This window comes from Haliotis asinina, chromosome 2, assembly GCF_037392515.1.
Source record: "Haliotis asinina isolate JCU_RB_2024 chromosome 2, JCU_Hal_asi_v2, whole genome shotgun sequence".
NCBI classification, from domain to species: Eukaryota; Metazoa; Mollusca; class Gastropoda; order Lepetellida; family Haliotidae; genus Haliotis; species Haliotis asinina.
Window position 1 is genome coordinate 52267451 of NC_090281.1, and position 18702 is coordinate 52286152.

The following is an 18702-nucleotide window of genomic DNA, read 5'->3' on the forward strand; positions in this document are numbered from 1 at the left end:
TTTTTCTGTCTGAATGAATGATCACAGTTGTAGTTGTCATAAAATACACTGATGTACAAAAAAAGAACACATCTGGTCTTTGAGTCACAAACATTGTGCAAGTGGAGCCAAACCAGCATATATATTTATCCAGTGCTCTGTAATATTAACTGAATGGAATGAGTGCACTTACCACCAGTTGCTTCACAGGTACTTTATAAACCAACCAGCAAACAAACAATTTTTGTGCAAAGACAAGGGAAATAGTTATAACAAATATGACGGGTGATATCTTTGACAGATTATTGACAAGTCTATATTTCAAAGTCAACATTCATTGGATTTGGAAATAATTATGTCGTTGCTCTTGACTACATTGTGGGTTTGGTTTATAATATATGTCACCCAGCTGGAAACGTCATTGGGCGTAAATGCGGATCCTTAGTATTGAAAATAGCAATTGCGTCAGTGTATTTCATACTGAAGGTGTAAAACTTCTTATCACATCCTTCTACAGCAATGACAATACAAACGTAACACTCGGGTTTCAAGCCACAGTGGTATTCAATCTAGACTGTTCTTTTTAATGCGTGGTGTGGAATGTGTCTATGTAAGCATTCCTTCTGATGATAAGAATACAGGCTGACACAAATACAGTTATTCGCACGTCACGTTATCTTTTGAAGAAACCTTAAATACGACACTATTCTGTCGCGCACAGCACATCAACATGAATTACAAATCATTTCTGTGCCTTATCTTGACTTCAGTTCTCTGTGAGTGTGCAGAGAAACCTCACATTATATTTATTGTTGCCGATGACCTCGGATGGAATGATGTTGGCTATCGGAATCCTCAAATGATCACCCCTAACCTGGACAGACTGGCCAAAGCTGGAGTCATCCTCAACTCTTCTTATGTCCAGCCTCTGTGTTCACCTTCAAGAAATTGCTTCATGTCAGGATATTTCCCCTATCACACAGGACTTCAAGATGACGTTATTGCCGTGAACGAAGCAAAACATCTACCGGCCAATCTAACAACAATCCCTCAGAAACTAAAACAACTTGGTTATGATGCTCACATGGTTGGAAAGTGGCATCTTGGTTTCTGTAACTGGAAGTATACACCCACAGAGAGAGGCTTTGACTCTTATCTTGGATATTACTCCGGTGCTGAGGAGTATTTTACTCACATCCATCAGAGATCAAATGAAGTGGGGCTGGATTTTCGCTATAACAAGACGGTCTATAGAGACGCCAATGGAACTTATTCTGCACATGTGTTCGCAGACAGAGCCATTGAAATCATTAGGAGTCATGACAACAGTAAGCCACTTTATTTGTACCTTCCATTCCAGTCTGTACATGAACCTCTTGAAGTTCCACCTAAATATGAAAACATGTACAAGAACATTGAAACCGTAAGCAGAAGGATCTATTGTGGAATGGTTAGTGTGTTGGATGAAGCTGTTGGTAATATCACGAGAGCATTAGAAGAAAAAGGTCTCATGGACAATCTATTGTTGGTCTTTACAACAGATAATGGTGGTCCTACATATACAGCATCAAATAACTTGCCTCTACGAGGAGCCAAAAATACTCTCTGGGAAGGGGGAACGAAAGGTACTGGATTCATTTACAGTAAAACCCTTCTGAAGAAGACAGGCTACCTCAACACTGGAATGATGCATGCTGTGGACTGGTACCCGACATTGGTGGAGCTGGCTGGTGGAGAGAACACCGATCCCAACATGGACGGAGTCAGTCAATACGACATGCTCATCAATGGTGGACCAAGCAAGCGAAATGAGTTCGTCTACAACATATATTACGATAGGGAAGCAGCTGCAATCAGATACGGAGATCTCAAGCTCATGCAAGGGAGTCCTGGAGACCACAACGGTTGGGCTCCTTTGCCACATATGGGAATCGATGAACGTGTCTATGAAGCTGATAACCAAACGTTCCCTCCCTTTATGCTCTACAACATTACTGCAGATCCAACCGAACACTTCGACCTCTCAGCCAAGTACCCTGAACTTGTGGACATGATGAAGAAGAGGCTGGAAAACTGGAAGAAATCCCGTGTTCCGGCACAAGACCCTTCTCCAGTTCCAAGAGCAAACCCGAAATACTATGGTGGTGTTTGGAGTCCTGGGTGGTGTTGATACAAAGTAGGTTGGGATGTACTTTAAACGTGATAGGTATTTTTTTACAGATATTCTGTAAAGGTTTTCTACATAGATTACAACCTCAATGCGACTGCAGTGTTTATTGACAAACATTTTGGTGACTGTTTGAAATATGTATAAAAATAATAAACAGTGTATCAATTATATACGTTTGAGTCTAGATATTACCTGGTTTTCTTCATACTGATTTCTGGACATCAAAGTAGAAGCAAGCGGATTTAGAAAGATTATATCTTCGCGAATGGGTGAATGTGGTTTTAACAATTAACGAAAATATCACGGCAGGGGACATCAGAATAGTGAAAAAAATTTCAAATGAAAGTTACATTCTTTTCTTGACAAAATGTCCTGAAACTTTGAGCATACTCAACATACTAATATACAAGTATATGGTCCACACGTTCAGTGATAAATGACACATAAATCAATGAATGCAGCTTTTAAGTTTGTTGTGCAAAATGGTCGTTTACAAAGGACAAGGTATGATAAGGGCGGTTTTTGGCCTACTTGAATCATATGTTTTGACACTTGTTGAACTTTGTACATTTCAGAAATTCGATTAAGTCATGCAGAGGTTATGAAAGTGAATTGAATATGCTTGTCTGAAATAGTTTTTGCTTGTATTATGTTGTTAAAGAGTGCGCTCGTCGCGCCGAAGAAATGGGTCAGATTCACTACCTGGGTAATGTAAATCTATGGCGTCTCAACCCTTGATGTTGCTAAACATGGTGCTAACCATGTCTACTCAATACTAATTCACTTACCCATACATTCGCTCATTCAGTGCTTCAGGGCATTAGACATTTTGGTTAATTTCTTGAGACAAGAATTTGTCTAGCACATTTGATAGATACAGCTCTCTCTCTGTCACTTTGTGCTTATGTTTCTAAAGTTTGTAGACTCTAGTACACATGTAAATGGTTTCAGACACAAGTCAGCAGTCAATAGTACTAATGCTTGGTTCGGGTAGATTTGTTTCTCCATTAACAGTTGGCATAATACACTATGTTCAATTATGTGAAATCAAAATACTTTACTCATCTCTATTAATAACGTCCGGCTCCTTTCCCCAAACCTGTCTTTAAAAACGGAACGGGGTGTCTTTTAATTAGATTCGATGGTGTTTTGTGCAATTCTGAAAGTCACACAAAACGTTTGACTGTAGTGAAAATGTCATCATGTCTCATTTTCATGGACTAAATCCTGACATCCAATACTTCTGTGATCATGACCGTACAAAACGAACATTGAGCTTTTAGTGTCCACATGTACCATCTAGATTGTTCTTTTAATGTGTAATATAATCGGTCTGGAATGTGTCAATGTAAGCATTTCCACCGATGATAAGAATTGTAGCTAGCAAAAATAAGGTAAGGCTCGTGTCACGTTATCTTTGAAAGATCTCTTATAAACGACTGCATTTCTCTCCCTACAACAGATGCAACATGTATTTCACGTCTGCTGTGTGCCTTCTTTTGGCCACGGTTCTCTGTGAGTGTGCAGAGAAACCTCACATCATATTCATAGTTGCTGATGACCTCGGATGGAATGATGTCGGATTCCGGAATCCTCAAATGATCACCCCTAACCTGGACAGACTGGCCAAAGCTGGAGTCATCCTCAACTCTTCATACGTCCAGCCTCTGTGTTCGCCCTCCAGGAACTGCTTCATGTCAGGATATTTCCCCTATCACACGGGACTTCAAGATGACGTTATCAAGGTAGACGAAGCAAAACATCTACCGGCAAACCTAACAATAATTCCACAGAAATTGAAACAACTTGGTTATGATGCTCACATGGTTGGAAAGTGGCATCTTGGTTTCTGTAACTGGAAATATACACCCACAGAGAGAGGCTTTGACACCTACCTTGGATATTACTCTGGTGCTGAGGGCTATTTTAACCACACGAGACGGGGAGGCCATGGTGAAGTAGGACTGGATTTTCGCTATAACAAGACGGTCTATAGAGACGCTAATGGAACCTACTCTGCTCACGTATTTACGGACAGAGCTGTTGAAATTATCCGGAACCACGACAACAATAAGCCACTTTATTTGTACCTTCCATTCCAGTCTGTACATGCACCTCTTGAAGTTCCTCTTAAATATGAAAACATGTACAAGAACATAGAGGCCATAAGCAGAAGGATCTATTGTGGAATGGTGAGTGTTTTAGACGAAGCTGTTGGTAATATCACGAGGGCATTAGAAGAAAAAGGTCTCATGGACAATCTATTGTTGATCTTTACAACAGATAATGGTGGTCCAACGTTTAGAGCTGCTAACAACCTGCCTTTACGGGGAGCCAAAAATACTCTCTGGGAAGGGGGAACGAAAGGTACTGGATTCATTTACAGTAAAACCCTTCTGAAGAAGACAGGCTACCTCAACACTGGCATGATGCATGCTGTGGACTGGTACCCGACATTGGTGGAACTGGCTGGTGGAGAGAACACCGATCCCAACATGGACGGAGTCAGTCAGTACGACATGCTCATCAATGGTGGACCAAGCAAGCGAAATGATTTCGTCTACAACATCTATGATGATAGGGAAGCAGCTGCAATCAGGTACGGAGATCTCAAACTCATGCAAGGGAGCCCGGGAGGCCACAACGGTTGGGCTCCTTTGCCACATATGGGAATCGATGAACGTGTCTATGAAGCTGATAACCAAACGTTCCCTCCCTTTATGCTCTACAACATTACTGCAGATCCAACCGAACACTTCGACCTCTCAGCCAAGTACCCTGAACTTGTGGACATGATGAAGAAGAGGCTGGAGAACTGGAAGAAATCCCGTGTTCCGGCACAAGACCCTTCTCCAGTTCCAAAAGCGAACCCGAAATATTATGGTGGTGTATGGAGTCCTGGGTGGTGTTGATCCAAACTGTGAATGGTTACGTATCACACGTAGTACAGTTTTTTCTTATATTTAATTTTCTATAAAAAGGTATTGGAAGAGATGCAAATTGGTATAGGACTTCTATGGTTATGCGCGAACATATCGAATGATCCTTGAAGGATGAATAAAAATAACTACTTAATGTACAGGTGCATTTTACTGAGTCAGCGTATTATGTGCACCCTTGATTAAGAGCTTCATTGGCACTCGTGGCGAGCCACCTCCTCGTGGTGCTCGCCAAGCCCCGCCCCCCTCCCACCGTGTGGATACGGGGGCATATTTGGTCCACCATCCCGTTTGCCGTGGGTTGCAGCCCTGTGTCGGTGGAGGAGGGGATCCTGGTGGTTGAGGGCAACAGGGGACTGGAACCGTGTTCCTGTTGCTCAACACACCACTTTGGCCCTGACTTCACCTAGACGGGTGGTAGAACTGGCACGGTTCTATCAATCGGCTGGTCACGCCAAGCCCTGTGCATGGTGATTATTTTGTGCACATTTCTGTTACTGGGTCTTGGACATTTCGATTTTCCATGCAAAATTATATGTATAATAACTTGCCAAGAGTCCTATGCCAGAAGGTGGTGGCTCATGGGCCAATCTGGCAATCTTGACCTCCGGGTTCTGTTTGTCTTCAGGGATCTGTCTATGGCAGAACCAGCCTGACTTATACCTTGTTTGGCAACAATAGCTACCCGTGTCCATTTTGCTGGAGTATAACATCCCTGTAACCCTGGTGTCTGTAGTTGGCTTCCACTACAACACCGTCCGCGTTGACACCCATGGTGGGTAGGGAGAAAGACTGTTGAATATATTTCCTTCATTATGGCTACCCCACAACCAACTGGTTCTCGGTCAAAAACTAAGAGAAGACACGTTGATGCAGATATTGCTAATTCTTCGGATGAGGAATCTGTACACAATTCTGATTACTGGCCACGATTTTTAGTCGCAGCAGGTGTTGAGGGTGAACCCTTGAAAATCAATCCTTTTGTAATTTCGAAGTCAATTGAGGGCATATGTGGCAACGTAAAGAATGTTACCCGTCTCCGCTCTGGTTCATTACTTGTGGAATGTACTCGGAGACAACAGTCTGTGAATCTCCTCAAAGCCCATCATTTTGCAAATACTGAGATTGTTGTCTCAGTACACAGAACTTTAAATTCTTGTAGAGGTATTATCCGCGACCGTGCGAAGTGCCTCTCAGACATGTCAGAGGATGAGATTACAGCAGAGCTGCAGATTCAAGGTGTTACGCATGTGAGACGGTTCACTAGGAAAGATGGTGAGAGAGGTATCAAAACCAACACTTACCTTTTCACGTTTGCACTATCAAAAATACCTTCATCAATCAAGGCCGGGTATTTCAACATTGGAGTTGATGTATATATCCCAAATCCTCTCCGGTGTTTCAGATGTCAACAGTTTGGACATGGTGCAAAATCTTGCCGTAACTCTCAAGTTTGCTCCCGCTGCAGTGGGAAACATGACAGTACAGACTGCACAGATGTAATCAAGTGTGCAAACTGCAGTGGCGACCACATGTCCTTCTCAAAATCATGCCATGCTGCGTGCAGCAAAACAAAATTCTCACCATAAAATATTCTAAAAAAATAGTAGAAAAGGAGTCCTCTTCCTCCACTTCTGCAGTGTCTTACTCTGCTGTAGTTTCTTCCTCACTTCCAAAGGTTGATCAAGGATGTCAAACGTCAATTACCTGGATATCGGATGTACAAACGGTTCTTTATGAACTAGATGCTGAAGTCACACCTTCCCGTTCCACATCATCCTCACAAACGAATGTGTCTGCTGAAACAATACCAGAGCCTGAACCTGTAACTGAGATAAAACGAACTCCTTTGCTTACAACGAAGGAAAAACAAAAGCTTAAGAAAAAAGAATCAAAGGGCCTCAAACATATTGAGGTGCCTTTACCACTGACTGTTCCTCTGGAGCTTCATAATATCTTCGAATCTCTAGATATGGAGGTCTCTCCATCGCTGCCATTGCAGCATAAAGGTCCTCCTTATTCACGATCTCCTATTATGCCCCCATGAACTACCCTGACAGTTTATTGCAGTGGAATTGTAGAGGTCTTCGTAACAATTTATCTGATCTTCAGCTATTGATCCAAGCTTTAAAACCTTGTGCTCCTTGTTTACAAGAGACATTCCTCAAACACACAGATAAAATTGATTTCAGACAGTCTGACTCATATCATCACTTTTCTCCCCCAGGCGATAAATCAACTGGAGGATCATCTGTTTTGGTGAGGCAGGGTGTCATTCATAGTCCTGTCCCTCTTCATACCCCTCTCCAAGCTGTTGCCGTTCGTGTGACATTGAATGTCGTGTTCACTCTATGTTCTTTATACATCCCACCGTCATATTGTCTTCAACAATATGATCTTCAGACACTTTATGACCAACTCCCGAAACCCTCTATAATCATTGGAGATTTAAATGGCCATAGCCCACTTTGGGGTAGCAATGACAGCAATCCGAAAGGTAAAGTTTTGGAGGATTTTTTCATAAACAATGACTTATGCATATTCAATGATGGTTCTTCTACATATTTGCATCCAGGAACTGGAACGTATTCGTGTCTTGATTTAGCTGTTGTTGATTCTCAACTGCTAAGTGAGTTCGAATGGTCAGTTCACGATGACCTCTGTGGAAGTGATCATTTTCCCACTTTATTAAAATCTGTGACACCATCGGATGTCTCTCCATCATCACGATGGAACTTTGCTAAAGCTAACTGGGCTTGGTATGAAATTCTTTGTTCTAATAAACATGTTTTTCTTGACGTTCCTGCTCCTATAAATTCTTTCTCTTCATAAAATAGCTGATGATTGTGTTCCGAAGTCCTCTTCAAATCCACTCATACATACAGCATGGTTTACTGATGACTGCACACAAGCTAGGAAGGCACGGAAGAAAGCAGAACAGTATTTCCGTCGCCATCCAATGGTCCATAATTTAAATAAATTTAAAATTTTATACGGTAAAGCGCGGCGTACCTTTAAAATGAATAAACGTCAATCTTGGAAAAATTATGTATCCAAAATAAATTCTCGAACGCCAATGTCTAAAGTGTGGAACATGGTACAGAAAATTAAAGGTAAGGGTACAAAATCTAGTGTCCATCATCTTAAGCATGGTGATCAATTACTTACTGATAAACCAGATATTGCAAATAAACGGGGTGAAACGCTTGCTAAACATTCTTCCTCTTCTAACTATATGCCAAAAATTCCAACAATATCAAAGACAACAAGAAAAGAAACCTATTAAATTCCATTCATGAGCTTCATAGTGCTCTTGATCAAGCTCACGATACTGCTACAGGACCTGATAACATACATTACCAACTCCTGAAGCACTTAACAGAATCCTGCCTGGAATCTCTTTTAACTATTTTTGATGATATATGGACATCAGGTAAATTTCCTCCCTCATGGCGTGACGCTATAGTAGTACCCATACCTAAACCTGGACGTGATCATACCGATCCGTCCAATTATAGACCCATTTCACTAACTAGCTGTGTTTGCAAGACCATGGAACGCATGATAAATAATCGACTTGTTTGGTACATGGAAACAAATAACCTTAAAACAGATATACAATGTGGTTTCCGTAAAAACAGAAGTACTCTTGATCACTTAGTGCGTTTAGAATCATTTGTCAAAAACGCTCTAATTAATAAACAACACGCTGTGTCTATCTTTTCTGATCTTGAGAAAGCATATGACACAACCTGGAAATATGGCATTTTAAAAGATTTACATGATTTCGACTTGCAAGGTCGTTTGCCTGAATTCATAGCCAATTTTTTAAACAACAGACAATTTCAAGTCCACGTGGGTTCTACCCTGTCTCATCATTACCATCAGGATCAGGATGTTCCACAAGGCAGTATTTTGTCTGTCACTCTTTTTAGCATCAAGATCAACAGTTTATCAAAAGTTTTAAACGGTTCAATAGATGGTTCGCTATTTGTGGATGATTTTAATATTTCTTGTCGTGGGAAAAATATGCACACTATTGAACGGCAACTGCAACTGAGTTTAAACAAAATAGATAAATGGTGTCTTGAAAATGGCTTCAAATTTTCTAAATCAAAAACCAATTGTATACACTTCTGCCGTAAATATAAACCCCATAAAGACCCAGAATTATTTTTAAGTGGCACCCCTGTCAAAGTTGTTAAGGAGGCTAAGTTCTTGGGACTTATTTTTGATTCACATTTGGGCTTTTTCCCCATATTAAATCCCTAAAAGCCAAATACTTGAAGGCTCTCGATTTATTAAAGGTTATGTCTAATTCAAAATGGGGAGGGGATCAGACTACCATCCTTCACTTACATAGATCACTCGTGCGATCAAAACTTGATTATGGTTCCATCGTATATGGTGGAACCTGTCAAAGCTACCTTAAAATACTTGATTCTGTCCATCACCAAGGCCTAAGACTTTGTCTTGGTTCTTTTAGAACCTCTCCTATCGCCAGTCTTTATGTCGAAGCTGATGAACCTTCTCTCAACAAACGCCGTATAAAACTATCTTTACAGTACATCACAAAATTAGCTTCCAATGAGTCTAATCCCGCATTTAATTGTGTCTTTAATCCTCTTTATGAGGACTTGTATAACAAAAAGTATTCCCTTGTTCCGCCTCTTGGACTCAGAATTAAGCCATTTCTTGCTTCTTCCGGCATTGAGTTGGAAAATATAGCTCCTTTCCGACTTCTTTCTTCTCCTCCTAGGCAGTTGGTTAGGCCACAAGTTGACCTAACATTAACTACATTTAAAAACTCAGCAACGAATGAATTACAGTATAAGCAAGAATATAATCAATTGAAACATAAATATAACAATTATAAATCCTTATTTACAGATGGGTCCAAGGGCGGTGGCGCAGTGGCTTGTGCCACTGTCATTGGATCCAGAACAATATCCTCTAGATTACCAGACAATAGTTCTATTTTCACAGCAGAAGCTAACGCCATATTGACAGCTCTTAAATATATTCAAAGGCACCCTAAACATAAACAGTATATAATCTATTCAGACTCTCTTTCTTGCCTTAAGGCTATTAAAATATTTCTTGTGGACATCGTCTTCTGTTGGTTACCAAGCCATGTGGGCATTTCTGGTAACACAATGGCTGATCTTGCTGCCAAGGCAGCACTCAACAAATCTGTGACATCACTTCTTATTCCATACTCTGATTACAAAGCTAACATTAGAACTTACATCCGTGATCTGATGCAGAAGAAGTGGGACACACAAGTAGGTATAAATAAATTACATAAAATAAAACCATATATTGGTTACACCTACTTGGGCTGTCCGTCCAGATTTGAAGAGGTTATTTTAAGACGATGTTGTATTGGCCATACTAGATATACTCATGCACACCTGCTAAAAGGTGAGGATCCTCCATTTTGTATCCCTTGTGAGAAGAGAGACACGGTCACGTATATTTTGCTTGACTGTGTTGAATTCTTCATCGCAAGGGATAAGTATTTTACAGTTAAAACAATTAAGGATCTTTTTACCAGCATTAATTCTCATATATTTTTTATTTTTTTTTAAAGAAATTGCTTTTTTGGTTGAACTTTGAGTATTATGTTGTGTAAATAGATGGATTTTAATGATTGGTACTTTGGATTAGTAACTTGAATTGTTGGTGGCTGTACCCTCAAAGAAGGTTGAAGTATTGTAAAATTATTGTCCTCCTGAGAGGGTACGTAAGTCCAAAAACATTCACAGTAAATTTAAGTCTACCAGGTTTTTAATCGTAGTATTCTTGTTGTTTTAATTTTGGCTAGCATTTTGTACACTCGCCAGCGACTGAAGGGATGATGTAAATCAAACTAGGGTCCATGCAGGTAGAAAAGGTACTGTAAGTCCCCATGGTCCCTGGTATGGTGATCTACCTTCAGTTGCTGGCGATCTATAGTCTGTTTTTATGCTGTATTGTCCTTTATAGTTCAACTGTTTTAATCTCATTACTAGTTTTATATTCTCTGTGATCTTCTAGTTGGTTTTACTGTCCTTCGTTGACAGATTTTTATAACGTGCCATTAATTAATATGTAGTTTTGTAACTAATCGCTCTCGTCACGATATGGCTGGGATATTGCCGATGTGACGTGAAATATTAACTCACTCACTAAGAGCTTCATCCTATTATAGTCTTCAACAATCAATGCATGTTGCACGAGGCGAAAACACAGGACCATGTGGTGAGGTAGAGGCATGCCTTCCTATCAGGAATGTGTGGGTGAATTCTGGCGATGGCAGACACTAGATTGTCTGATCCAGGCGTGAATATTTATCGCTATCATGAATATTTCTGGGAGTTAAATGAAGAAAATGCTCAAACATCCTAGGTGAAGTTTGGGTCTGCCATTTCAGGGTTGCTGAATCTTTTGAATGTGTGTATGAATGATCCCAGCTTCCACATATTTACGCGATATTGGTTGAAAACTTCTTGCAGCGAAGCAAATCAATGAATGTCCTGATTCACTGAACCATCAGCTGTGGAAAAACAGCTAAACCAATCACCAACTGCCACATATTTTAACAGCTTTGAATTTTTGTTTAGAGTAATTATTATTTCAGAAGACAAATTGGTTGCAGCTACGTAGAAGAGCAGAGAAGAAATGAAATTCCAGTTTGTATCGTGTCTGTAAGGGATTATGTTTGACCAATTAATGCAGTTTGCTTCCTTTGGCCGTGTGGGGTCGCATTTCTGAGTGGTCTAGAAAACTCAAAATCATTATCCTCGGTACTTTGTGTACACAATCCCCGTGTTTCCCAAAGTGGTAAACGACTCAGTCATGCTTTACTCAGGACTCTGCTCTCTCTCTCATAGCTAAAACGACGTGAAACAACTGAAACAATGTTCACACGACCTGACTCAATATCTCTGAAACACCAATAAAAGTTTTATAAACGTATGGAAATACCTGCTCCTGTGAATTGTATGCTTGTGGCAGATGTTATATTCGGTTGAGTTCAAGTCGCTTACAACATATACAAGTTTGTTTTTTCTTTCCTCGAGCAGGCTTGTCCCTCATAACATTAACATTGTAACGATCGTATACACTGTGCCTATGTACCTCTAAAGTAATCTTTTTTTCACTGTATTGATCTCTTATTGCTCTTTATTTTTGATAATTTCTTGGATTGTACGCATGTGTACATGTGTGAGTGAGTTTACTTTTACGCCGCACTCAGCATGATTCCAGCTATATGGCGGCGGTCTGTAAATCATCGAGTCTGGACCAGACAATCCAGTGATCAACAACATGAGCATCGATCTGCGCAATCGGGAACTGATGACATGTGTCAACCAAGTCAGCGAGCCTGACCACCCGATCCCGTTAGTCGCCTCTTACGACCAGCATATTCGCCCTTTATGACAAGCATGGGTTGCTGAAGGCCTATTCTACCCCGGGATCTTCACGGGTCCTGTAAGCATGTGCAAGCAGTATTTAGGGGAATGGAATCTAAATAAAGTAGCTTAAGTTCACTCAAGAAAACAATTAAAAGAAACTGACAATACATGTGCTTTTCATAAAATACACTGACGTACAAAAGAAAGTTCACACTTGGTGTAAGGGGATTGTAAGTCACAAACATTGTGCACGTAGAGAACACATATTTATCTAATACTCTGTCATATTAACTGATGAGAATGTGTATATTTAACCTTGATCAAGACCAATTGCTTCACAAACACTTTATAAACCAATCTTCATTTCAATTTTATTTATTTGACCAACATATTGTTTTCTGTGCAAAGACGTAGGAAATAGTTATAGAAAATATCTTTACAAGCTATCGACAAGTCTTTAACTCAAAGTCAATATGCAATATCTGTGTAAATGATACTCTGAAGTGTATCGGTATGTCATTCTATTATTTTTATGACTAACGAACGAAAGACCGAAGGATGAATGAGAGGGACGTCCTATCTTTATTCTGGGGGTGGCTTGAAATGTGATTGACTGCAATAAAAAACATAACTTAGATTCACATATAGCAATAACGTCAACTGTTTACGATAGTACGTAACCCAATTCATAACGTGTTACGGACTGCATAGTTTTCATTTATTACAGTTTCATTCTTACAATAACTTATGTAATTAGCTTATCGTTATATTACAAACATATCAATCCACGGTGTATTCTTACTGCTTTCTACGTTCTCCTAGAAACGAACAACTGGCTTGTCTGCTGACCATCTCGCCACGAGACCTTCGAAAAACATGTGACGAGGCACCTGAATTATCTGCCCTTTTACCACGTATGTGATTACCTGCCCTTTCATCACTTAAAATAATCACCTTATCCTTACAATTATTTCATCTTTGGTCATCTTCCAGTGACATCTGTATGATTAATGTCTTTGACACAATGGTACCTATAAATATATGCCACAAACCCTCCACATTAGTTGAGAAAAAGTATCAGGAATGCCTGGCCAAAGGTTTTGATTACTACAGTAGCATGCGTAGAATCAATACGGAAATTAACCCAGGTGCTCATAAAACATTCCTGGTCGTATCCTGAGGCACAAAGAAGTGCACAAGTTTAAATACACCTTAACTTGCTGGACAGGGCAATATATTTATCTCTGTTTGGATGTTAAGAGAGTTTTGAGGTCCTATACAAAAGAGAAAAATACTGATTCATTGTTTTGGTGGCTGTATCTTCCTCAGCTCACATGCTTACCTTTAAAATCACGTCTCCGTATCATTTCAGCAAATTCAAATCAAACTCATCATTTATTGGAGTTAGAGACAAAAAGCCCGTCTTGAGAAACTGGTGGGTGATTAGGTCGTTTTTCTTGACTGCGTTGCGCTTGTAGTCTTTAACATATGGAACCCTGCTGGAAAAGTCATTTAGGTAAAACAGTTGTGTCAATGGGTTTCATGGTGAAGATGTGAAACCTGATATCATATCCTTCTGAACCAATGACAATTCAAAATTAAAACCGGGGTTTCAAGTCACGAGTGTCAGTTTCAGAGACTAAATCAGGATATAGTAGTTATAATCATGCAAAATTAATATTGCGTTCTTAGCGTCCACATTTATCATCTTCATTGTTTTTTTATGCGTGATATAATCAGTCTGGAATGTGTCGATGTAAGCATTTTTTTCCGATGAGAAGAATTCAAGCTGGCAATAATAAGGTAAGGCTCGTGTCACGTTATCTATGAAGGATCTCTTATATACGACTGCATTTCACTGCCTACAACAGATGCAACATGTATTTCACGTCTGCTGTGTGCCTTCTTTTGACTACAGTTCTCTGTGAGTGTGCAGAGAAACCTCACATCATATTCATAGTTGCTGATGACCTCGGATGGAACGATGTTGGATTTCGAAACCCTCAAATGATCACCCCTAACCTGGACAGACTGGCCAAAGCTGGAGTCATCCTCAACTCTTCATATGTCCAGCCTCTGTGTTCGCCCTCCAGGAACTGCTTCATGTCGGGATATTTCCCCTATCACACGGGACTACAAGATGGTGTTGTTGGGATTAATGAAACAAAACATCTACCGGCAAACCTAACAACAATCCCACAGAAATTGAAACAACTTGGTTATGATGCTCACATGGTTGGAAAGTGGCATCTTGGTTTTTGTAACTGGAAATATACACCCACAGAGAGAGGCTTTGACTCCTTCCTTGGATATTACATCGGTGCTGAGGACTATTTTAACCACTCGAAAATGTTAACCAAAGGTGACGTAGGACTCGATTTTCGCTATAACAAGACGGTCTATAGAGACGCCAATGGAACTTACTCTGCTCACGTGTTTACGGACAGAGCTGTTGAAATCATTCGGAACCACGACAACAATAAGCCACTTTATTTGTACCTTCCATTCCAGTCTGTGCATGCACCTCTGGAAGTTCCTCCTGAATACGAAAACATGTACAAGAACATAGAGACCATAAGCAGAAGGATATATTGTGGAATGGTGAGTGCTTTAGACGAAGCTGTTGGTAATATCACGAGGGCATTAGAAGAAAAAGGTCTCATGGACAATCTATTGTTGGTCTTTACAACAGATAATGGTGGTCCAACGTTTTGGGCTGCTAATAACCTGCCTTTACGGGGAGCTAAAGATACTCTCTGGGAAGGGGGAACGAAAGGAACTGGATTCATATACAGTAAAACCCTTCTGAAGAAGACAGGCTACCTCAACACTGGAATGATGCATGCTGTGGACTGGTACCCGACATTGGTGGAGCTGGCTGGTGGAGAGAACACCGATCCCAACATGGATGGAGTCAGTCAGTACGACATGCTCATCAATGGTGGACCGAGTAAGAGGAACGAGTTCGTCTACAACATTTATGATGAGAGGGAAGCAGCTGCAATCAGATACGGAGATCTCAAACTCATGCAAGGGAGTCCAGGAACTCACAATGGTTGGGCTCCTTTGCCACATATGGGAATCGATGAACGTGTCTATGAAGCTGATAACCAAACGTTCCCTCCCTTCATGCTCTACAACATTACTGCAGATCCAACCGAACACTTTGACCTCTCAGCCAAGTACCCTGATCTTCTGGACATGATGAAGAAGAGGCTGGAGAACTGGAAGAAGTCCCGTGTTCCGGCCCAGGATCCGTCTCCTGTTCCAAGAGCGAACCCAAAATATTATGGTGGTGTATGGAGCCCCGGGTGGTGTTGACACAAGCTACGATGGGATTCACATTAAGTATTCAAGAAATAGCACACAGTATATTTTGCATTTTCTTTCTCCAAATGATACAGGAATAGGCTGAAAGTTTGTTTGAAAATGTTTGAACGTAATAAATCGTGTAATGATACATGCTTTTGAGTCATGATATTACCTGTTGTTTTTTCATGGCGTGCACATTCTCGTTTGACGTAAGAGGCGACCAGAGGCACTGGATTCCAGAGCGTCACTAACGTAATACAACGTCCTACAGGACATGTTATGTTTACGTGTATACCGACATCAATGCTAAACGTGGCTTAAAAGCAAGCAATTTGACCACTAGACTACCTCATCGCCTCTTGATACTTTGTTAAATGTCTGATGAGAATGTGAGATGATATCCCTTGTTAACAGGCATTTTGCAAGTGTAATGGTGCATCCCATTAACTTAAGTCATGCACAGTTGTGGTCATCAGACGCGCTTCCATCTGTGTAAGTTTCTCATTGGCCATGAAAAGTGCCTTAGTCTGGGATGGACTTTACTGTCCCATGAAACTGACATGCCGTGAAAGCTGCAATATCTTTCAAAGCAGAGGTGGTTAGATCAACCCACTCAAAACACGCTCACATCCCAAAGAAATAGGAATGAATTCATTGTAACGTTGACAGAGCTCAATGGAGGTGTGCATGGCAACTACTCTTCGCACTGCTGTACGAGTGTTCAGTCGTTTACAACATGTACAAGATATCAAGGACACAACTCTTCAACTGATAACATTAACGCAGTTCTAGCTGAAGGTATCACTTTGAAGCAGCTATAAAATATGAAACTGTTCCTAGCTACGCAACAACTAGTGTGCATGTCGAGTTTAAACGTCGGTTTATGAATTCCAGTCTTAAACCTATATCAAAGATTATTTAAAGTTTCAGACATATTTCATAGAATCTGAAGACAAACTCTCCACTAAAACTATATCTTATTGTAGAGATGGGGGTCTTTAAAAATGTTGTGAGAATGTTAATATCTTACGACTATAAACTGAAGTTCTTTTGACTTAACGCGTTAGGAAATTATGACATTGAGGACTAGAAGAATGTGATTCTGCATCACATTCACTGTTACTTATGATGCCATCATCGCTTCGCGTCGGCAGAAAATTATATCATTGTCGGGCACACGAACGCCAGCACAAAAGTCCTTGGTTCTGCAGTTGAAATAAAACATTTGTAAGTGCACCTTACTAGACCTTCCTCTTAAAATTAAGTTTTTAAAACATAAAGCTTCCAATCCAGGAAAAACTTCAGCTACCAGAGTACCGGGTCCAGTTTATCATAAATAAATAAATGCGTGAATCTCTAGCCCAAAGCTGGAGAGTTGACAGGTATGAACATATATCACAAACACGTTGAAGACATTGCTGAGGGTCATGAAAAGTTGTAACTGACATATTTAATTATCCACTGCTGCTTGACAACTTTAGATGAGCCATGGACTGACTAATGACCCCAATTTACATATATTGAAACACCTGCTAGAAAATTCCATTTGAAACAAGAGGGAAACACGTTGTCGTCTAAATATTGAAAAGTTCAATTTCCTCGTGCGATTCGTGTCGTGATGGTGTCTTGCTGAATTAAATCGTTCTACGAGACACGTGGTACTGATTTCACGAAATGGTCAGCATGTATTGCACGTGCTTAATCGCCAATCTACCTGAAGCAACCAAGTGTATTCGCCCAGATTACTTGCCCCTCCCAATTGTCACAAACGCGTTCACTGCGTTGGTTCATCTAATACTTGTCAAGCAGTAGTCAAAAACTGAAAATGAATATTAAATGGCTGTACACATGTTGTCATTGCTTCATGTATTAATATGCCATTATATGCTTTTGCCTGATGTATTAGTATGTCTTTATTTAATCAATAACTGCTCCACAACCATTTTTCAGTGACATTTTCATCACCGTAGTCAGTCAAGACAACAACACATCGAGGTGATAACCCCTTCTAAAATCAAATGAAATCTCTGCTCAAAACTGAGTCCATTGTACCGATTGTCACTATGTTCTAACTAAAGCTTAAGGATATCGATGTTCCAGAGAGAGAAATGTACCGGCTGTAAATCCGGCATTCTTCATCTTGAAGGTGGAGACCAATTATTAGCAAGTATAGCCACTATTGCAAAACCACTTTGTGAAACTTTGGCAAAACCTTCAAAGGTGGTTGAAGTACCGTAAAATAATAGTCCTCCGAGAAGGAACGTGAGTCCAATGTTATTCCAAATACTTTTTTATTCTTCTGTGTTCTTGGTTCTTTGTTAATTTTAACTCTTTGGCTCTTTGTCCAGCTTGGGCGACTGTGCAGTTAGCAGAAGTACCGTGGTCCCTGGTGTGGTAACCCAACTTTGGTTGCTGGTAATCTACGACCAATGTTATTTTGAATTATATATTGTTATCTGTTAATGTTCTAATGATTGTATACAAATTTCAATCTTCATCTGTGATTTGTAGTTCCTTTACTGTCATTCGTTAACAGAGTTTTAGTCATATATACTACCCATCGAAAGTTTAGACTCACTATTATGCGTGTGTGCGTGTATGTGTGTGTGTGCGTATGTGTGTGTGTGGCTACATCAAAGATGAATTTCTCCACTAACTTCGGGGCACATAACCCAACGTATCATCATACCTGATTCAGAGTGAGACATCATAAGACATAGAACTGACTGGTTGAAATCAAATTCAATCTCGTAAAAAAATACATATTCACAGTAACTGGGTTGACACTTTTTTAGACAAAAATTTGCAATATAAACCCGTGCGCTCTACTTGTTTACATGAACTCCAATACAGCGATTGTGTCAATAGTTTTCATTCTTAAAGACTAAATTTTAACATCGAG

General features: G+C 40.2%; 3 pseudogenes; all 3 read left to right on the forward strand.

Moving 5' to 3' along the window:
- Positions 1-709: 709 nt before the first annotated feature.
- On the forward strand, positions 710-2149 carry LOC137272663 (arylsulfatase B pseudogene; annotated as a pseudogene).
- A 1463-nt stretch (positions 2150-3612) lies between these two features.
- Positions 3613-5224, forward strand: LOC137272664 (arylsulfatase B pseudogene; annotated as a pseudogene).
- A 9139-nt stretch (positions 5225-14363) lies between these two features.
- On the forward strand, positions 14364-15948 carry LOC137272665 (arylsulfatase B pseudogene; annotated as a pseudogene).
- The last annotated feature ends 2754 nt before the right edge of the window (positions 15949-18702 follow it).